Genomic DNA, 21497 nt, shown 5'->3' with positions numbered 1-21497 from the left:
GGGGGTCTCAATGAGGCCTAAAATGTGTGTGTCATGCCATGTAAGTAAATACATATTTTTATTTTCAATTTCACGTAATATATTTTGTCAAATCATAATCTTATAACGCCAATTTACCTTTTTATATTTCCTTTTATATTAATTTAAGGAATATGTCTACAGATTCTTTGACTAATATTTTTCATCACTTAATTAAATTCTTTCCTATAAATCTTCTCTCCAAATAGCATTAAACCTCAAATATATATTTATATGAATATGTATTTTTCATATTATGTTTTCATAATTTAGAGGAACCCAACAAAATTCGAATTCATATATATGTGTTATGCAAATCTATTGATCGAATTACATGAAATATTTTTTATTCTTGATTGAAGGAAAAAAAAATTGTTGTTTGAATCTAAGCATGAGTGTATTGACAATGAAAAAAAAAACCACAACTTTTTTTTTTTTTTTGAAAATAAAGCCAAAATGAATTTGTACCTCTGCTGAAGACTTGGGCTTGAAATGTAACATCTTTGTTTCTGAGGAGAATTGTCACCAACTTGTAGCCACCAATGTATGAAGGAATGCAAAACCTAAAAGAGGATAATACTTTTTGTCATTCTCCAAGGTTGCGATAGCTTTAGGAAGATGCCTGAATTTTTTGGTTGCTGGATTCCATAGTACTATTATTGCTCTATCATCATATGTTGGTGCACACGAATCAACGAGGTGAAGACACACCAAGCCATTACTAGATCCCAGAATGGGTCGTTTAGGGTACCTTGATGTATGTCATATCCTTATTTATTTTATTTTTTAATAAATTAATGTAGTAAAAACCTATTAAACTTGTTAACAGGTTACCCACTTAAATTTTGACATGTGTCATTTTAAAAAATAAAATTTACCATATTAACAACTCATTCTATTTTGATATGTAATATTGTTCAGAAACATGTAACAAATATTGTCAAAATAATAACTTACACCTAGTAGAACTAAAATTACTACTTATGATCACACTTATTTTGATTATTGTAAGAGCATCTTTAGCAATGCTAGCCATTTTTGAGTGAAATTTTAGTCAAAGCAGCTAAAAAGTTATTTTAACTAGCCACTTTAGAAATACTCCTGCATCAGTGCTCTCTATTTTAGCTAGTTTTAAATTTATATTATTTTTTAAATAAAGATTAAATAATTTAAATGTATTTATAAATTACATAAAATAACTTAAAATGAATGTTTTAAATTATAGAGTCTCATCTCGCTCTCTATATTTAGGAGCGAGATAGCTAAAAATTATAATGCAGCTACTTAGAGCATCTTTAGCAGACTCTCTATTCTGGCTCCTTAGCTATTTTGGACAGCATGTTTAGGTTTTGATATATTTAATTTAGCAGCTGCACCAGACTCCTAAATGACTTTCTATTATAACTTTTAACTATCTCGCTCCTAAATAGAGAAAGCGAGATGAGGCTCTCTATAATTTAATACATTCCTTTTGAGTTATTTTATATAATTTATAAATACATTTAAACTATTTAATCTTCACTTAAAAAATAATATAAATTCAAAATTAGCTAAAATAGATAGCACTGATACAGACGTATTTCTAAAGTGGCTAGCCAAAATAACTTTTTAGCTACTTTGGCTAAAATTTGACTCAAAAATGGCTAGCATTACTAAAGATGCTCTTAGGAGTCTTCTGCAGCTGCTAAAATAAATAAAAAGCTAAACATGCTCTCCAAAATAGAGTCTGCTAAAGATGCTTTAATTGAGTGATCAAAGATTTAAATATCATAGTTGGACAGCTTTATCAAATGGAGAACATTGATTTTCAAATGGAGAACCTCCTAACAATACTGAATACTTACATATCTTTTCGTCTAATATTAATTTATTATGTTCACAACACAAATGTTGTTAGAATTGTAAAATGATTGATAATCTTGTAAATGATGTAGTTTTTGAAGTAATTACTCCAAATAGAACGAAGGTTCGAATCAAAAAAAAAAAAAAAATAGAACGAAGGTTACAACTTCTACATCAATTGTCGGGGGTTGTGGTAAAATGTGTAGTCATTGTAGTAATCATTTCATTACTGATAAAACATAAAGATTTACCACTTTGACAACAAATTTGTTGTCACACTTGTTAAATTGTCCATAAAATAGCACATTAGTTTAGGTGGAGTAATTACTGAAATTAGAACAAAAGTTACCGCTTTTACATCAATTGACTTGAATTGTGGTAAAATGCATGGTCATTGAAGTAATCATTTCATTAATGATAAAAACATAAAGATTTACCACTCCAACAACAAATTGGTTGTCACACATGTTAAATTGTTCATAAACTAGTACATAGGTTGTAGATGGAGTAATTACTACAATTAGAACAAAAATTATCGTTTTTACATCAATTGTTATAGTTTGTAGTAAATTATGTCAACTGGAAGTAATTACGAATTCGATGATAGAAATTACACACTATATTACTTTAGTTATGCAAAGAAAAACTTCATTACACCAATGAAGACATACATGGGTTTAGTCCAAATATAATGATTTACCTATATGATAACACATTGTGGTAACATTTGTAAATTAGTTCAAAAAACAGTAATAACAAGTTATACATGAAGTAGTTACTACATCTAAAACAAATATTATCTATTTTTACATACATTGTAGTGGATGTCATAAAATGCATGTAAAAATAATTATATTTGGTTAAGGAAACTACTAATGATATAATTAATTAGTAATAAAGACTACTTAACTAATCTAATTCCGTGAGCCTAGGTTAGAAGGTTTTTATTTTTAGTAAGGAAAAAATATAATTGTCAATTGTGTAATTGTCAATTGATAATTAAGCATTAATCAAACATTAATTGGTTAATGATAAAATTAATTAGTAATAAAGAATATTTAACTAATAGTAATTCGGTGAGCCTAAATTAGAAGTTTTTTTTATAAAAAAAAATAAATAAGGAAAATACGTAATTGTCAATTAATAATCAAATAATAATTGGCTAAGGGTTAAATAATTAAGTTACCAAATTTTAAATATTTTAGAATATTGGATTAATAATATATCCAATAATCCAAAATATTTAACAAAATGGATGTATAACAAACATCCGGATACCTAAGAAAATTTTGATCCCACAATATCTACACGAACATCACACAAGCCTGTGATTTTGAGGAAAGATAAATCTAAACTAGTCGGAGGCGTTGCTTCATCGCGTAGTAAATCGATTTGATTAGGTGATGATACTTGTCTGAAAGTCCTCTCGAGGAGAAGAGAGAGATTAGGATCTGAACGGTGGAGGTGAACAGCAGTAAAATAGGAGCTTTTGATGAGAGCATACTACTCTTTTGATACGCATGCATGTGAACCTAAGTATAGATTTCATGGGTAATTGCGATCGAGAGAATTTCTACTGCATTGGACTCGGCCACTCGGGTAACGTTTGTCCTATATGTTCACAGTTATTCGATCTATGGGAAATGCATGTCCTATTTAAAGAATGGAAGGGAAAAATATTAGAGAATAGAGGCCTCAGGTTTGAAGTGATCAAAGATCGATCAAAAAATTACAATAAACTTCTATCAAGCATTCTCTTCATTTGCATTCTATCTTAACCCAATATTGGCTGGGTTTTCCTAATTCTAGTTGGGTTATGTTTACTTTTCCTATTAACCTCTGACTTTGAATATATTGCCTACAAAAACCTGTTCCAAGATGAAACAAGGAAGATTGATGAAAGAAATCCACATCCACATTCATGTTCGATCATCTGGCCACGTTAAGAGAATAAGAGCCATGCATTGACTAACATGACCAGATGACCTTGATGGCTGCAATTCAGCGCAACTCATTTCCATCGATCTGCTAACTATCGAGTACGGTTCTATAAATATTTGCGGTAATACCTTTGTTCACATCGCAACCAATTGATTCCATTTTCCGATCCCAACTCATCAAGTTCTCTTTTGAACATGAAAAAAAAAGTGTTCCTATTAAGCATCAAATTCTCTCTTTTCATGCAAAAGATTTAAAACCGATGCATGCATTAAAGTGAAATGCCATGCATGAAGGCTCGCTTTCTCTTTTATCCCACTTGTTTTTTACAGCCTCGAGCTTTGCTTTGGCTGTGTTTGTTTGGTTTCAAGGGAAAGCAAATCTCCGACTGGGTATCTTTATTATCTTTAATCTTGCTTTTTCAATTGTTAACTTAGCTATGGCAAACTCCTTTATTTTTCTTTTTATCCCTTCTTTTTCTGTTACGAAAAGTAGATAAAAGTTGCAGTATAGTGGAGGAACGTACTTGGCTTTAGAAGGCAATAATAAGATCATGATTTCTTGTAATTAAGGTGCACCAAAGCCAAGCAACGGGATTAAACAAGAATAAGAAGAAGGTAAAAGTAAGCAGGGGGTGTTTCATGGCCTCGATCTATGGTTTAATCCCATGCAGATTAATTAAGAATGGTATACGTTCTTTGTAAACGTGTCATGCAAATTATATAGTCGCAAATATAAGTTAAAGCATCTCTGCTTTTTGGTGGCAGAAGAATACATATGTGTTGGAAGCTAAAGCTGCGAAAAAACAGAGGCAATGGCTGAAGGCTAATCCAAATCGAGAAATATCATAGGCAAGGCAACTTAATGAAGAAATTCTTCTCTCTCTCTCTCTCTCTCTCTCTCTCTCTCTCTTAACATATATATATATATATATATATATATATATACTAGAAATATTACCCTGCGCTTTACTGTGGAATTTGTTGTTGGTAATAATCTATAATAATGAAAGATATAATTGAAAATGACTTCATGATTTATTAAACTGATAAAATACCCCATATATTTTACATAAATTGGAATAGTATTTATGTGAAGAGACGCAAACTGTTCTCGATTAAACTGCTCCAAAAACTACTTCCATATCATTTGATCCCTCCAACCCTTTGATATGTATCCCCCAGGACACTCAGCTTCTTGTTTTAGCTGTCCAACAGTGGCATCCAGCGGCATTACTATTATCTCACCTGGTGGCAACTCCCTCTTGAATTCAATTTCCTTATCAAACTTGATTTGGCAAACCAATGTCAGTAACTGCTCTTTCTCATCTGTAATGTCAGTACCAATGTGAATATGGAAGAAAACAATTTCCTTATCAGTCAAACTTAATTTGGCAAACCAATGTCAGTATCAGCCATATCTGAAAGAAAACAAAGAACATACAGACCATCAACCCAACAAAACAGAAGAGGTAGAAGAAAAAAAGAATCTGAGAAAATACAAAAGTTTCATCATTAATCCACTCGACACATGCTGCAATTATGAGCAGACCAACTACATACTCATTCAAAATCTAATGTGGTTGGACTTGTGCACCACCTAGTTCACTCAGCTAGCTAGAGCAATTTGTTCATATATAACTATGACCATTAACCACAACCTTCAACTTTTCCATTCCAAAGCTAAATCCACAACTCTAAATAGTTTGTGCAGCTCTTAATCACCAAATAACACATTAAACAACAGAAAATTTAGTAGATCTTTTGCTATTAATTCAGATTAAATGTCACACTTCTCTGTACACTTCCATTGGCCCTCAACAATACTTTTTACATTCCACCTGATGATTTGAACTATCTAATCGAAGAAACTAAGAGCAATATAAAGGTTTATAACATAAACATACATAACAGTACTTATTTCAAAGAAAACAACAATAACTGGGTAACTCACACAATGCTAAGCAACCAAAGGCCCAAAATAACTCCCAAAAGGCATGCCCAATTCAAAACTGAAATGCAAACAATAATCAACCATGACCACAATAGAACATATAGGGTTGTTCAAAGTAATCCAAAAGCAAAGTTTTTGAAAAGAGGATACCAATTAGCAGAGATGAAGAACTGACTTACAGAATATATCTTGGGATGGCTGATCATAGAAAATTTGAAAGGTACTACAAAGTGCTTAGTGGCCAAGAAGAAACCTTCGCTTAATGTCTCGATGTATCACCTTTGGTTCAATGACCTTATGTAAATAAGCAAGGCTGCAAAAAGTATATATTGTTAAATAAGAACAACACCTTGGCATCAAAGGAAAAGTGAGATATCTATGGTGACGCATACCTCCATGAAGTCAATGCTCCAAGTTTCCATTGTCGATATACATGCAGTATATCTGAGATAAATATTTTGCTCTCGACACTCCTAGCAAGTATGCACAAATATATATCAAGAGTATGGGAAAACAAATGTACCCATCGAAACCCACAAATACGTATACACATCATTTTCAAATTCTAACTTTAAACAGTTTCACTTTTCCTAACAACACATCAGACATAATACTTTTCATAGGTTGGAGGGCAGAACATTCCAGGAAGCCATCAAATGTGTATCACTTAGCTAGTATCATATTACAGGGAGAAAGTGGTTGACACCTCCAATTAAGTAATCCTAATAACTGCTTTCTAATTGTTTTGACCAAAACTCGGTTACCCAAGTTGCATCTCTCTCAAGTTTATATTGAAATATCACATTATAATTGGTTTTCGACAACTATTATTGCAAGCCAATGAGTGTGAAACGCAGTACCTTATGAAGAACATACAGCTTTTCCCATTTAGATTGCATCAGAGTATAGATGTAAACATCATTGTTCTTTGGGCAAAATGGCAGCACTACAAAATAACATTAAATTACAAAACTTTCAGTCAAAAATTGATCTTTAAGCCCATAAACTACACAGTAATACCCTTCAATTACCAGACTCTAGTAAAGCTTCAATCTTTATGATCAACATATAATTAACGCAATACCTGCTAAAATGATTGAAGTTTTTCCCGATAATTATTGAAGCTTTCACAATAATAAACATATAATTAACACAGTACCTACTAAAATTCTATTATTTTCTTCAAAGTCTCTAAATAACATATAATTAACATCATTTGAAAGATGAAAAGAAAAAGATCAGTGACGAAGGTAAAGTGGAAATCTGATCACATTTAATCAAATCATTATAACTATTCACCACTTTTAGTACAAACTATCAAAATATTGATTTCCTACTTATTAAAAAACTAAAATATAAACATGAAATAACTTTCTCTTGCTGAAATAGCAATAAAGGATAAACAATTATGAACTCAAAAAAAGGTGAGAAAATTACCGACTTGGTTGCTTCTCATGACAAAACTCATTCAAAGTTTTTAGTATAGCTGTAAATGCACACAATAAATTTATCAATTAATCCATCTACGAATCAGATATAAAAGATATGTTAAAAGATTATATCATCTGATAAAGATCAATCTTTATCACTAATTTTTCACTAACATAATCCTAAAACAATTTCTCAAATCCTAACTAAAACTCTGAATTCATTAGACATCTTATAGAACTCAATCAACAACATAATGTTAAAACCCACAACACTAATTTACAAACAAATATCAAGACAAATTTTTCCTGCTGTCAAATAATTCAGTATTCACAGCACATCAAATAAATCCCTACACTCAATCACCAAACGCTAATTTTCTGAACTGAAAGAACCAAAAGGACACAGCAATGAATTGAAAACACAATACGAATAAAAGCTAATACTTGATCACCTTCACGCTGAAGACAGCAATATCCAATACTTAAAACTGCGAAACACAACCAAATAACAGATCAAACCGAAAACTCAATTTCAGCGACAAACAACACAAACCAAAACCCATGTAATGCACATACAGATACATAGAGAACATTTTCTGGGGACATTCTACATCAATTTATAAGGTATGAAACTGTAAAGGAACCACCTTTACGTTCTTGTTTTGGTTGATTATTTTCAGAACCCAGTAACGATTTTGATGAATAGGGACGTGGGTTTTGAGATAAATGCAAATGGGTCACTGAATTAACAGAGATGCTATAACTGGGAAGAAGTAATTGCAATCTTTTACAGCATAGACCGATTTCTAATTAGAGCAAATGATAATCAACTGCTTGGAGCAATCAGGAAAGGACTGACCAAATACAAAGCGTATCTATGCTCTGCTTCAATCACCAGCCTTGGGCAACCAACTGACAGAGAATAAATGAAACAAACTAGAAGCCATGGTAGAGTACTTGGGATGATCAATTTACTTAATTTCTGTTCAAATCGAACATCACCCACCCGTGCTGACTTAAATAACAGTGAAATTCTTCCTGTTTCCCTCTTCTTCTCCTCCTCCTCCTCCTCCTCCTTCTTTTCTTTTCTTTTCTTCTGTTTCAACAAAATCCCAAAAGAAAAAACGGTTGTGTTTAGGTCTAATAAAACAGAAACCCAACCTCTATCGAAGGCTAAACTGATCATCTGGAAGAGTTGATCTTAGTAGCTAACCTTGATAGTCTGCAAGAGTCAATGTCGGTGTACATATAGTTGCTACAGATAGGTGCTTCCAGAAAAAGCAAGAGCTAACGTTTATCCTAATAAGGTAGACCTGTAAATTATTAGGAAATAAGGACGGAAACATAATTTCAACAAACCAGCTCGGCTCGAGCCGATACCAAAACGGCTTTGTAACAGTAACAGGAAACCCAACTTTAATATATAGTATAATATATATATATATATATATATATATGTTCAAGTAAATTTAAAATATGTGTCTGGCTCAAACTCTACGTTACTTGATCTAATTGTAATAGGGTTTTGAATTATAAATATTCTCGGAGATATTCATAGATATCTGATTAATTGTACGATTATCTTTCCTTGTGCAACTCTGATTCTATATCTTGTAATCCTCTATATAAAGAGGCCCCTATTATCAATGAAAGTATGACTCAATTCTCTTCCAATTTCAGTTTTCCTTAAACACGTTATCAGCACGAAGCCCTAACCATGAAATCCCAAAAACCAAAAATTCCTAAAACTCTAGAACACCTTGCCACAGCGCGCCACACCTTGCCACACCATGCCACACCTCTAGCCACATAGCTGCCACACTGGAAACACTAATTAGAGGTATGTTTTAAAGTTCCTGTTTTTATAGTTTTTGTTCCTTTTCTCTTCTTTTTACTCAGGGACTTGCAAACTCCCTTCTTCTACACCCCCCCCCCCCCTCTTTCTTTATCATAGGGGACACATAATTAAGCAGAACTGTAGGGGTTTGTGCTCACTCCAAGCTTGGAGCTTGTTGAGTCCTCCAAACTTAGAGTTTATTGAGAAGTTATGATCGACCAAAAACACATCATTGTTTCGATCTAATCCAATTCCTATTGGAATCGGATTTTTTGGAAGCGACTACGCTCAGAAATCCCTAATTTCTTGGAAGTGACTAAGCTCAGAAATTTTATATGTTTTCGTGGTAACTTTTTCCTCTCTGAAACTAACCATTTTTCTTGTTCTCTTTCAGGATGAGTAACCTGAACAAATTGGACTTTGCTCCATTAGGAACAACTGGCTCTAGATATCACATCGCCAACATCACAAGGCCGATGGAATCCTGGATACGATTCTTAAGCCTAGACAGGACGTGCTAACTGTTGACGAAGCTCAAGATTTGGAAGCAAATAGAGCAGCCTTAGAGGCAAATAAGGCGAAAGCCGTCATCCTAATGACTCGTTATATGAATGATTCGCTCCAATATGAGTGTATGAATCAAGAAGACCACAGAAGGTTGTGGGTATCATGCGAAGAAAGATTTAGCAACGTCCGTGACTCCTCCCTTCCTAAACTAGAAGTGAGATGGCATAGCCTCCGCTTCTGTGATTTCAAGTCAGTTATTGACTACAACTAGGAAGCACTTCGAATTAAATCCTTAATGGAATTCTATGGAAAATATCACAGATGCGATGTTTACTGAGATGACTCTCTCTACATTCCCAGTCTCTACTTTAATGGTTGCAAAGAACTATCGAATCGATGTTATTGCAGGATAAATCACAAGATTTCATGAGCTCATTAGAGCTATGAATGTCGTTGAAAAACATGACAACATCCTTGTGAAGAACTATAATTCTAGACTTGTGGGAACATAGCATATTCTGGAGTCTAATTATAGTCGCGCCCCTGAGGGAGGATGCCAAGAGCGAAACCCTAAGTCTAGGGACAATTCTGGAAATTCTGGTCCATATTCTCGCTCTAATGAGGAAGGTAACCGCCAAATTAGGTGGACACGGAACCGAAGAGGTCAACGTAGAGAGAGAGAGAGAGAGAGAGAGAGAGAGAGAGAGAGAGACAATGCCTCTGGCCATGTTGGTGGCGCCACCAACACTAAGAGCCATCCTAATGACGCTTTCAAAGCGCCTCGATCAATAGAGTCTAAGCACAGAGATGTATGTTCCCGATGTGGATTATTAGGTTATTGAGCACACATTTGTAGAGCTCGTGAAAAAGTTTTCACCGCCTATAAAGCATATTATGAAGCAAGAGAAACTCACTCTGTGGAACAAGAAGATCAAGAAGATGATCTAGAGTGAAGGGTTGAAGACTACAAATCTAGCTGGAATCAATAGATCGTCAATTCTGTTTAAGTCTTTATTTTTTCAAGAGATGTAATAGACAATTGCCATATACTTTGTAGTAAATGTCATTGGTTTCGTTTTTCTTCACATAGGCTCATCCAAAATGCGTATGATGTCTAGGAATGTTTTGAGATAAGTAGTACTTAAGCGAGCTTTGCTCCACCGACATCTCTCTACTCACCTGGTCATATTTATTTTGGAGTTACCGAAATAAGTCAAACAATTACCTTTATTTTGCATTAGCTAGCATTTGGCTTAGATTCTCCTAATGGTTAAGAGACAATGATGTACTCTGTTGGCTTATGAATAAAATTTTCAGTTCTTTTCATTATCACTCCATTTTGATTCTGAGCATATTATTTTGTGACTGCGATGGCTGGGCCATATGTATTAATTCAAGGACATGGAATAGCCCAAGTTCCCCTTGCCAAATGGCACCTCGATTACTATCACAAATACTCTCTACGCTCCTAGGGCAAATCGTACCCTATGAATAGCTAACGGATTCCATGCGAAAACACATGTAGAGAATGAAAATGAGTTCCTTTGCAATACCTCTAATGATTGCATCTTAGAGAAGTGTAACGTCCCATATCTCAAATTAACCGTTTACTAGTCATTTGGACGGTAAATGACAACTACTTCCACTTTTTACTTTGTTTTGATACTTTTAGTGGCCCTAAAAGTTGATTTTTTGTTCGGGTCAAAATTTGAGAAAATGTTATTCATGAAAGTTGTAAAGGACGTTAAACCGAGCGCGTGCATATGTGATACGTAAAAATCGGAGTTTATATGCGAAAGATACGAAAGTTACTGTTCATAGTAAGTTTCTATAAAGGTGGAAACTACTGTGGTAAGTTTCCATTTTTGGAAACTTACTGAGCTCTTTCTCTCTCCTCTCCTCCGATCTCTCCCTCCCTCATTTTCGCCGGTTTCTTCTTCCCCACAATTTTTCGCCGTCCGGCCACCACGTGATCGCCTCTTCCCCCTTTTCACGCTGGTGCCCTTGGATTTCGGCAATTTGGCCAGAAAACCTCGAATCAAAACAAGGTTCCTCACGGAAGCAGTTTGAGCTTTTCTGGCGATTCAGCCATTTCCGACCACCAAATTTTGACAGTAGGGGCGCCTCAAGCGAGTGATCATTTCCTCTAAGGCCATTCACTTCAATTTGTAGTGTGGAGGTCGAATCGACGATTGCAAATTCTAGTCGGAGGTTTTTCTAGGTTTTCTTCACTGGCTAATTTTGGAGTGCTTTAAGGTAAAATTGGAAAGTGTTGTAGTTGAGAAAATTGTTGGGTCTGTTGTGATGTTGCTGCTGCCAAAATTTGGTGGCCATCGGAGGTGGTGGCCGCCGGCGCGTGGGGCCCACGCGCTGCCACTGTTGGTGGCGCGTGGAGGTGAGTAGGGTAGGTTTTTAATTCCTATTTTAGCCCATTTAAATCCTATAAATGTTGTGGAACTTGTATGTGAAGTTTGGTGGAAATTGAAGGAGTTTTGTAGCGATTGTGTAATTCCGAAGTTTGGGATGTCGATCATTAAATTACGAGAATCCGACCATCAGATTTCTCTCGGTTTTGCCCTAGAACCTTTAAACTAATGAATTGGTATTAGGGGTGAAGTTGGATTAAATTGGAAAAGAAATTAGAAGTTTGATTTAGGGGGATCAGATAGTAGAATCGTATTTAATTGCCGAATCGTTATTCACGAATTATATTTATGTACAGGGTGACGTACCGAGCTATTGCTCGACGAAGGAACTCGTACGCGTGATCGCCTAAATAGTGCTGTGAGTGGACTTTTGTTTTAAATAATGATGCATGAATTTATTTTGAAATTATTGATTTATTTAATTATCGTTTTATTTATCGAGCATAATATTTTGCTTTGGATTATAATTTTGACATTGTTTTTCCATATGAATTTCGGTTACGAATCTATTATGCTCGGATTTGGATTTATGATTTATTTTCAATTATGATTCGGAAATAGAATTTTGAGCCTTCAATAAGTATATCCGATATATGGCTTTTATTTGAAATCATGATTTAAGTGATTTTTTTCGACGAATTATTTTCCGAGGTGATTTCCGGAAATTTATAATACATTTCTATTTGTCGATATTGAGATTTCTGGAATATTTTTCAAAAATAGGATTTTCGATGGAATTATATTTATCGATCATTTCTCGCCTATTGGTTTATGAATTCGAGATTATTTTGGCGTGCGGGGCCACGTCGTTGGAATATGTCTTTTCTCGTGAGTTATTGGGGAAGCCTTATTGATTTTCGATTTTCGTATGATTTTAACCCACCATACCTGGGTCGTCATAGTTATTGCTAGCTAGCCTATTAGTACTCCTCCCTGCTTACTATGTGTTCGTGGGTGAGTAGAGCAGAGCATGGGATGCTCCAGAGTGTGGGACACTCCGACCCGAGCCTGGGAGGCTCCCTTATTTGTATGGTGAGAACTTATTCCCCATATTTGATTGATACCTTCAGCTAGCGAGGCTAGCTCGATTTCTTTTGACCAGCGGGGCTGGAATGTTTTCACGAATTTTCGTGTTGCGAGAAACATGTATTATCCACGTTGCATGCATCAAGGTTTTTATAAAAAAAATGAACATGTGGGAAAGTATTAAAGTTTTACTTTCATTTGAATTATCTTACTTATTTATTTTTGTCTACTCATTCTAACGTGTTTTAAATTACTTTCCCCTGGGCCCTTCGGTTTCAAATGCCCAGTTTGCAGGCGAATTAGTGGAGGTCGGGCGTACATGGCATTTGAGGCATAGTTGTCACTACTTCCGCATTGTAGGATCTCCTGATCCTTTACTCTTCTTTTTATATATATCCTTGTGTGTTAGTATTGCTCTGATAATCTTTGAGATTATTATTGTTAAGTTGTGTTTTGTGAAAGTGGAATTGATGGTAATTGGGAGCAGGGTGGCTCCAGGAATATAAGGTTGGTTTGCTTGAAGTGTTTTGTGCGTTTTACAGGTTGTGGGTAGTCCACTTTAGGGGGAAGTTCTGCCAAATTCTTGGTAGAATTCTTTCTAAGGTGGGCCCCATAGGGCCTCTTCGGGATTCAGGGTGAAACCTGGGGCGGGTCCTGTCAAGAAGTTTATGTGTCTCTCTAGTGAACTCTATGTCACTATTCAAGTTATTAAATCCAATAAAGTTATGAGAGAAGATCTCTTGGATTTAGACACATATTGACTTTGTCACGACAGGATAGGTCATCTTGGTCATGATATGATGATCCGTCCACTAATGACTTCACACGGACATCCATTCTCTCGAGCGAAACGAAGCATGAATCAAAAGTTGATTCCTGGACTAAGTGTGACCCCCGCCGCTACCTCTGGCACTGCCGCCGTCCACCAGCCTAGGGCTAGAACAGTCCCTATCCATGATGCCATGGATGGCATCCATCATGGTGATGGCGCCCTAGGTGATGCTGTAATCACCAATTTTGCTTCAAATAATGTTTCAGACGCTCAAGCCCAACCAAAATCCTCATTGGTTACTTTAAAGCTTCTCTCTCTTTACAAAGCATGTTCCTTAGGAAAATTAGGACTGAGACCGTCCTATGAAAAGGATATGAAAATACTCATTCTGTTCTTATATAGAATCCATAGGGATTCTGTGGACTGATTCAACCAGCTCGCGGACGTTTGAATATTTTATGATATTGGTTGACACACAAACACGCTGGTCACGTGGTGTGCCATTGTCCACATGTAAATGTTGCTTATGCTACACTCCTAGTAATTATCACATGACAACAGTGTTCTAAAACTTGGCCGCCTAGGCGATGGGCGGCGGCTCTCCGAGTCGAGGAATGCCAAATCGGCTAGGTTGGGCGGGTAGAGGTTAGACGGCCGCCTAGGCTGCCTATGCGGGCGACTAGGCGCTGGGTGGTTAGGTGGTTGGGCATTAGTTGGGCTTTCTACGCCGCTTGCAAAGAACGCCGAACATCCAAAACTCATCTTCAAGATCCCAATCATTCACTTTAGGATCCAAATTCCCAATATAAACTCGAGTCATCATCGCTAAACCTGAGAAATCCAAATTCATAGATCAAACTAGGTCTGACCACGAAACTGAGGTCGCGGTGGAGAAAGCTATAGCTTTCTAGGCTTGACAAAAAGTATGAAAGGGAAAAGAGAGAGGATTAGAGCTCACCTTGGATAAATTCTTTGGTGTTTGTGTGCGATGGTCGACCAAAGTGAGAAAACTACGAATGAGAGAGAAGCCGGGTTTTGGCCTCGAGTTTGACGATGTACTTTGGTTCTCCAGATTTTTTATTTTTGTTGGTGTCTAATTAATGCTGTTTGTTGGGTGTTTGTGTTGAATAGGGAACCATCAGGTTATATGTTTTGACTAGCATTGGAATGTGGGAATAAAAAAATATTCTTATCAATCTTATATATAATACGTTTATATATATATATATATATATATATATATATATATATATATATATATCCTATAAGTCTATGTATAGTTTCTTCTCAAAAGACAAAAGTCTATATATAAATATATACTCTTATTTATATTTTTATATGAATAAAAATAAATTTAAAAAAAAAAAAAAAAAACTAAAACCGCCTAGTCTTCCGCCTAGGCGCTAGTCCCTTGGCCACCACCCGACTAGTGCCTAGCGATTTTTCAAACCTTGCATGACAACAAGCTCACTCCCTGGATCATCCTATTTAGTTAATTAGATTTGACAATGTTATAGGGTTTACATCGAAGACTTTTGATGGTTATTGCAATGGGACTGATGTTGGACATCATATTCCCATGAACACACCCAATTGGTCTAGTGGAAACGACTACGATGGTAGCCTGGATATTGGTAATGCCCACCAATCTCCTTATATCCACTTGAGGTGATGCAATATCACATGCAGCTATGCTAATTCTTCTACGACCCACCGCCACTCAATCTACCTCTGCGTTACAGCTAGTGACTGGGTATAAGTATCATACTTAATCATATTTGAGTGTACCATTTATGTGCCAATTGCGCTACCACAACGCTCTATGAAGGGTCTTTACAGACGAATGGGCAACTACTTTGGATTTGAGACTCCAACAATCGTCCGCCACTTAATGGCCTTGCAAGGCGATCTTCTTACCGCTACTTACCGCTAGATTTGCGGATTGTCACTTTGATGAGACAGTCTTCCGGTCATTAGGGGGAGATAAGAACACTAATGATGTTCAGCAGGAACGACAGGAATTGTCCAAGGTTCGAAAAATCACTAGGCGCTAATCTGGCGGTGGGCTGGGGAGGAGCGCCTAGGAGGCTAGGCGGTTTCATATTTTTTAATTTTTTTAAAGTTTTTTATAGCTTTTATTTATGTAATTAAAAATATATAAACTTATAAAGACTCAAATAGTAATAAAATTGCACCTAGAATATTCAAATTTTAAGAGTCCTAAATAAGCATACATTTAGACTAAAGTGATAAAGTCATAACTGATAAAACAATTGCAAGCCTAAACCTCTAACTCTTCTTCTCCATTAGATCCTCCGGAAGATGCCATCAAGTTTTCTCCTATTAAAAAACAAACAATGAAACAAAAACAATCTTGCTTCACTACAAGTTTCCAACATGGCAGAATGCATTAACATTAACATTTAACATTTACAACATGGCAGAATGCATTAACATTTATTCATTTACAATCTTGCTTCATTACAAGTTTACAACATGGCAGAAATAGAGTGCATCTAAATCTAAACAGAATGCATCGAAACAGAATGCATTATACATATAAATTGAACAGAATGCAGAATGCACCAATTTAGCTTCTAAATTTGAACATAATGCATGGAAACAATTATGCATATAAATTGAACATAGTGCCTCCAAATCTTAACAGAATGCATAACGCATCAATTTAGCTTCTAAATCTAAACAGAATGCATAGCTTCTAAATCAATTTAGCATCCTCAACTTATAACAACATACCTGTCATGTATTTGGAATTTTGGATACATTTCCACAATTGCACCTAAAGTTACTGTCCTTAACAAATAACAAATAACAAGAACTCAAGAACAGAATTAATCAATTTGAAATAGCATAGCCGCAGAGCATTAGCAGATATGAAGAAGTGAAGAACGAAGAACTGAAGAACTGAAGTACCCATTATAGAGTGAAATACCCATTACCCATTACAGAGTGAAGTACTCATTACCCAACTACCCACCAATCAAAATAGTGAAATACCAATTCAAACTTCCAATTCAAGGGAGCAGAGGGACTTACAGAGTTAGAGATTGAAGGCGGCACGCATTACAAAGTGATTCGGAAGCCGCCGAGATAAAGCACTGGAGCTGCGGTGGCTTGGGGAGAGCTGCGGTGGTTCGGGGGAGCTGCGGTGAAGGCATGGACGAGTGATGCAGAGGCGCGGTGGCTTGGTAGGGAGAGGCCGAAGAGCGAATAGGTGTTTTGGGGATCGAATGGTTTAGGTAGATTAGGTCTCCATGTCTCATTGATTTAGGGATAAAATGGTTTAGGCCATTTTAGATGTGGCGAAAAGAAAAAGAAAAAACCACCTTGCCGCCCAGACTTCCTAGGCGGCCGCCTAAATCCATTCCGCCTAAGAGCTCCGTTTAGCCAATAATCCCATCGGTCTGCCACCGCCCAGCGCCTGGGCTGCTGTGTTTTAGAACATTGGAATTGTCGTAGTCTGTCCCCACTATGTCTCATCTCATCTCGATCCCTGTTAAAGTGACGAGATCACACATCTGCTGCAAATATACCTGCAAGGAAGGACGTCCCAACGAGAGGATGTAGCGCCACCCTACAAGGAGGTAAGTATGGCGCCAATGCTAAAGAGAGTGGTACTCTGGCGTTATAGGTCATGGCCCCAGCTAGGATGCGTGGGAGGCTCGTGAGTTCGCAGGATACTTTGGCACATTTCAATCATTTGATCATCAACACTCAAAATCCGTCTCATGAGAATCTTCCGGATTATAGTTATCTTTGGGGGACGCCTTAACGTCAGAACCTATTCCTGAGAATATAGAGCTCTTTTAAAATTACACTAGTGTACATGGGACGTGGGATAGAAACTCATCATAATTGATGATGTAGTCGTGCATTTCATTGCTCATGAGTTTGTTGAGTCTGATAATATCGAACCACGCTCCGTTAATGAATGAATGTCAACGTAGAGAAATTTGACATAAATAGAAAGATGTGATCCATGTTAAGTTGGATTCTCTAACGAAGATGAAGGTTTTCGAGCCAGTGATGCCAACACCTCCTAGCATAAAACATGTTGACTAATGGGTCTTCATTAGAAAGCGTGATGAGAAAAACACATAGTAATCTCAGCTTATGGCGCAAGGTTTCTCACAAAACGCCCTGGAATCGACTACGATGAGACATATTCTCTCTTAATGGATGTCATTACACTCCACTACATTGTCAGTTTGGTAGTTTCCAAATAACTAAACATGCAGCATATGAATGTGGTCATTACGTATCTCTATGGGGATCTAGATACGAAATATACATGAAGGTTCATAGTAAACTTTATTTACCCCAGTCAAGTGACTCTAGACCATGGAGTGCGTTTAAAAATAGGTTGAAACGCTAACTGAAGTGACTACTTGATTGGGAATGGATATGCCCACGCGTTTCCATAACAAGTTCTATTACGGTTCATGTTGGACATGATCTTCATTAGAAACCCTTAAAGAGTTAAGGGAAACCGCTGAACACTTGAAATCTAAATTTGAGATAAAGGATTTTGGGAGAACATGATTATCTCTCGGTTTGAAACTTGAGCATTGTGTTGATAGATGCTTAGGCATTTTGACAAGGTTAAACCTTCAAGCACCCCCATGATCGTTCGTAGTCTTGATCCTGAAAAGGATCATTTTCATCTAAATGATGATGACGAAGACGTGCTAAAGGAAAAAGTGTCATGCTTAAGTACAATAGACGCATTATTGTACTTAGTTCAATGCACAAGACCAGACATCTCATTTACCATGAACTTGTTAGCTAGATATAACTTTGTGCCAACGCAACACCATTGGATTGGTGTAAAAGATATTTTTCGGTACTTGAGATGTACGCTTGATATGGGCTTGTTCTATCCCTACAGAGAGATGATGGATTCGGACCCATCACACACCAAGAACGCCGCCAACACTGGCCTGCGTCCATTATCGCCATCTTAAAACGACATGTGTTTTGGAAGGTTTTGCTGATATTGGGTATTTCTCTGACCCACACAAATGTCATTTCCAAACTGGTTAAGTGTTCACCATAAGTAAATACCGTGATATCTTAGAGGTCTACAGAATAGACCCTAGTCACTATATCTTCAAACAATACAGAGATTATTGCTCTTCACGAAGCAATTTGTGAATGTATATGGATTAGATCCATAACTCGTCATGTTCGAACAATTGTGGTTTGAAGTCTACCACAAATGAGCCTACGAGCATTTAGGATAATGCTGCTTGTTTTGAACAAATAAAGCAATTCTACATCAAAAGCGACAATACTAAGCATAATCAGCAACAATAGACTCTTCTCAAGATTAAAGTGAACTAGGTTCAATCTGAGGATAGTGTGGCAGACTTGCTCACTAAGTCATTGCCTAAATTCCACTTTTGAGAAACATGTTGGTAGCACAGTTTGCGGAAGTTATCCGAAATCCCATGATCATTGTCATCAGAGGGAGATGCAGACATCAGAGGGAGATGTCTACATGTATGGTGTTAGGTCCATAATTACCTCCTAATTATTCCTCTAATCTTGCACTTTTGCTTAGCCTTTGTGTTTATTTATATCTATTTATTATTTTTTCCTTATCATGCTAGAAAATGATAGAGAAGCTTGGAAATGCACTAAAAAGTCAGTCTTAGGACATTTTCCTACTCCGGCTAGGAGAAACTGAGCGAGGCAAGGAAGGAGGAGCGGTAGACTTACCAAATGAACTCCGAATGAGTTGAAACTTTCCAAATCCATTCTAGACATCCTAAGCATCATTTTTTACGAAGAGTGTAAGAGCTAGTTCAGAGTGGAAGACCTTCAAAAGATCGGTGCAAGTTTCTGACTAAAAGATGAAAACTACTAAACCGGAGCTGTAATGATTCCGGCAGAATTTAAGGCCACACCACGGGGAATTAAGCTCTGAAATTTTACCAGGATGATCTAAACTCATGGAGGAACATTTGTTATGAAGAAACCGAAGGCCAATTCCGAAGTCTCCGTGGAGATTCAATTGAAGGAAGAAAGGAGAAGAAAGTGCGCAAAAGGACAAAAAAAAAGGTCAATGGAGGTCAATGCCGAATTTCCAACCATTTCTAGCCAAGGACATGTGTGGGGGGCATGGAATAGTTGTTTCCTAGGGTTCGAGAGTTTAGGTGGGAAGACTTTAGGTGAAGGTTATTTTGAAATTCAAAATTTGAAGGATGACAAGTTGTCCTCCTCTTACAACTCACACCTTTGTCTCCCAATGACCCTTCTATCCTTACTTTATCTCCTCCACCAAAATATTTATGGGCTTGCTAGGTCATTTTCATGTAGAGTTAAGGATTAGATCCACATTTTGTGCTTACACATTTGTTCTTTACATCTAGCCCTTCATTGCCTTTGATCTCCACCCTCCATTCATCACTCTTGGCCTATAAAAACACCCTCCCCTCATGGTGGACGTTTTTCATGTTCGTCTCTCACTTTCTCACACATCTCTTCACACATTTCTCTTAGTTTCATAGCTTTAGTTCATAGTTTCTTAGTTTTGTGTAGAGATAGGTGTATAGCTTCTTGGGTTCTTGGTTTTTCCTTACCAAAACCGAAGTATCTATACACTTTTGATCAATCACAACTCTAGTTTCACATATTCGAGTCTTGCTCATCATACTTCTAAGAGACTTTGTGGAGTTGCATGGTGTTTTTGGATCCTTTCTCTTATTAGAAACCAAAAATACCATGCTAGGAAACATTTCTCACCTTATTTTGCATCTTGGAGGGTAGAAAGTGTTCTTAGAGGTACGGTTTGGTTCTTTTTGGAACCAAACCCGTGGGTATTCCTTCCTTTATCTATTATTTTCTCTCTTAACTTGATGCTTTAAAAGTTTATGGCTTCAATTTATGGAACTATGAGTTGTGAGTAGAATAATTTTGGGGCTAGGGTTTAGCCCTAGCCAAATTTGTGTACAAACTATGTAGTTAAATTTAATATGGATCATGCCATGAATTTTTACTTTGCTAGTTTAATTGTTCATCATTTATGCTTCTTAGATTCGTCACCTAAGGTTGGTAAATGTTGATAATTTCATGGAAGTATGCTAGGCTTGACAAACTTAGTAAACTAAAGCATGTTGCAAGTGTAGAAATGGTAATCTTGTGATAATCAAATAAGGTTGCTTGGGTCCTTACAATTGAGCTTATCATGTGGATGTGGCTTAGGTGTCCGATAATCAAGGGATCTTAGCTTGCATCTACATAGGTCTACTTGTGTCCTATAATCAAGGAATGGGTAGAAACTAAAAGGATTGTAGGAGAGTTATGTCCGATAATCAAGGGGTAGCTTCGATACATTCTCTAGTATAATTGTTTTTTGGTTACTCGATAATCAAGAGAACCGAGGGGGATTCCATCTTGGCTTGAGCATGTTAGATTTCGTTACTTAGAATTTGCACAAAGGAGGTTAGGTGTGATGCCTTACAACCCCTTTTATCTCATTTGATCAAATCTCTTACATTTTGTTAGTTTATTTTGCTTTATTTGCACTTTAATTTTAATATAGTTAAAATTAACTCAAAAGCCGATTCACTACTATCCATTGTTAATATCACTTTTGGTAGTTAGGCTTCCAAAGGGCCAAAACTATTGAACTTGTAAAAATGTAGACTTTGCATGTGTTTTCTGGGTTTATTTTCGCGGTGATCTAGCTAGGGTGGAGTTTCCCCCAATCCCTTAGGTACGAT

This window comes from Rosa chinensis, chromosome 2 (assembly GCF_002994745.2).
Source record: "Rosa chinensis cultivar Old Blush chromosome 2, RchiOBHm-V2, whole genome shotgun sequence".
NCBI lineage: Eukaryota > Viridiplantae > Streptophyta > Magnoliopsida > Rosales > Rosaceae > Rosa > Rosa chinensis.
This window is presented reverse-complemented; position numbering follows the sequence as displayed.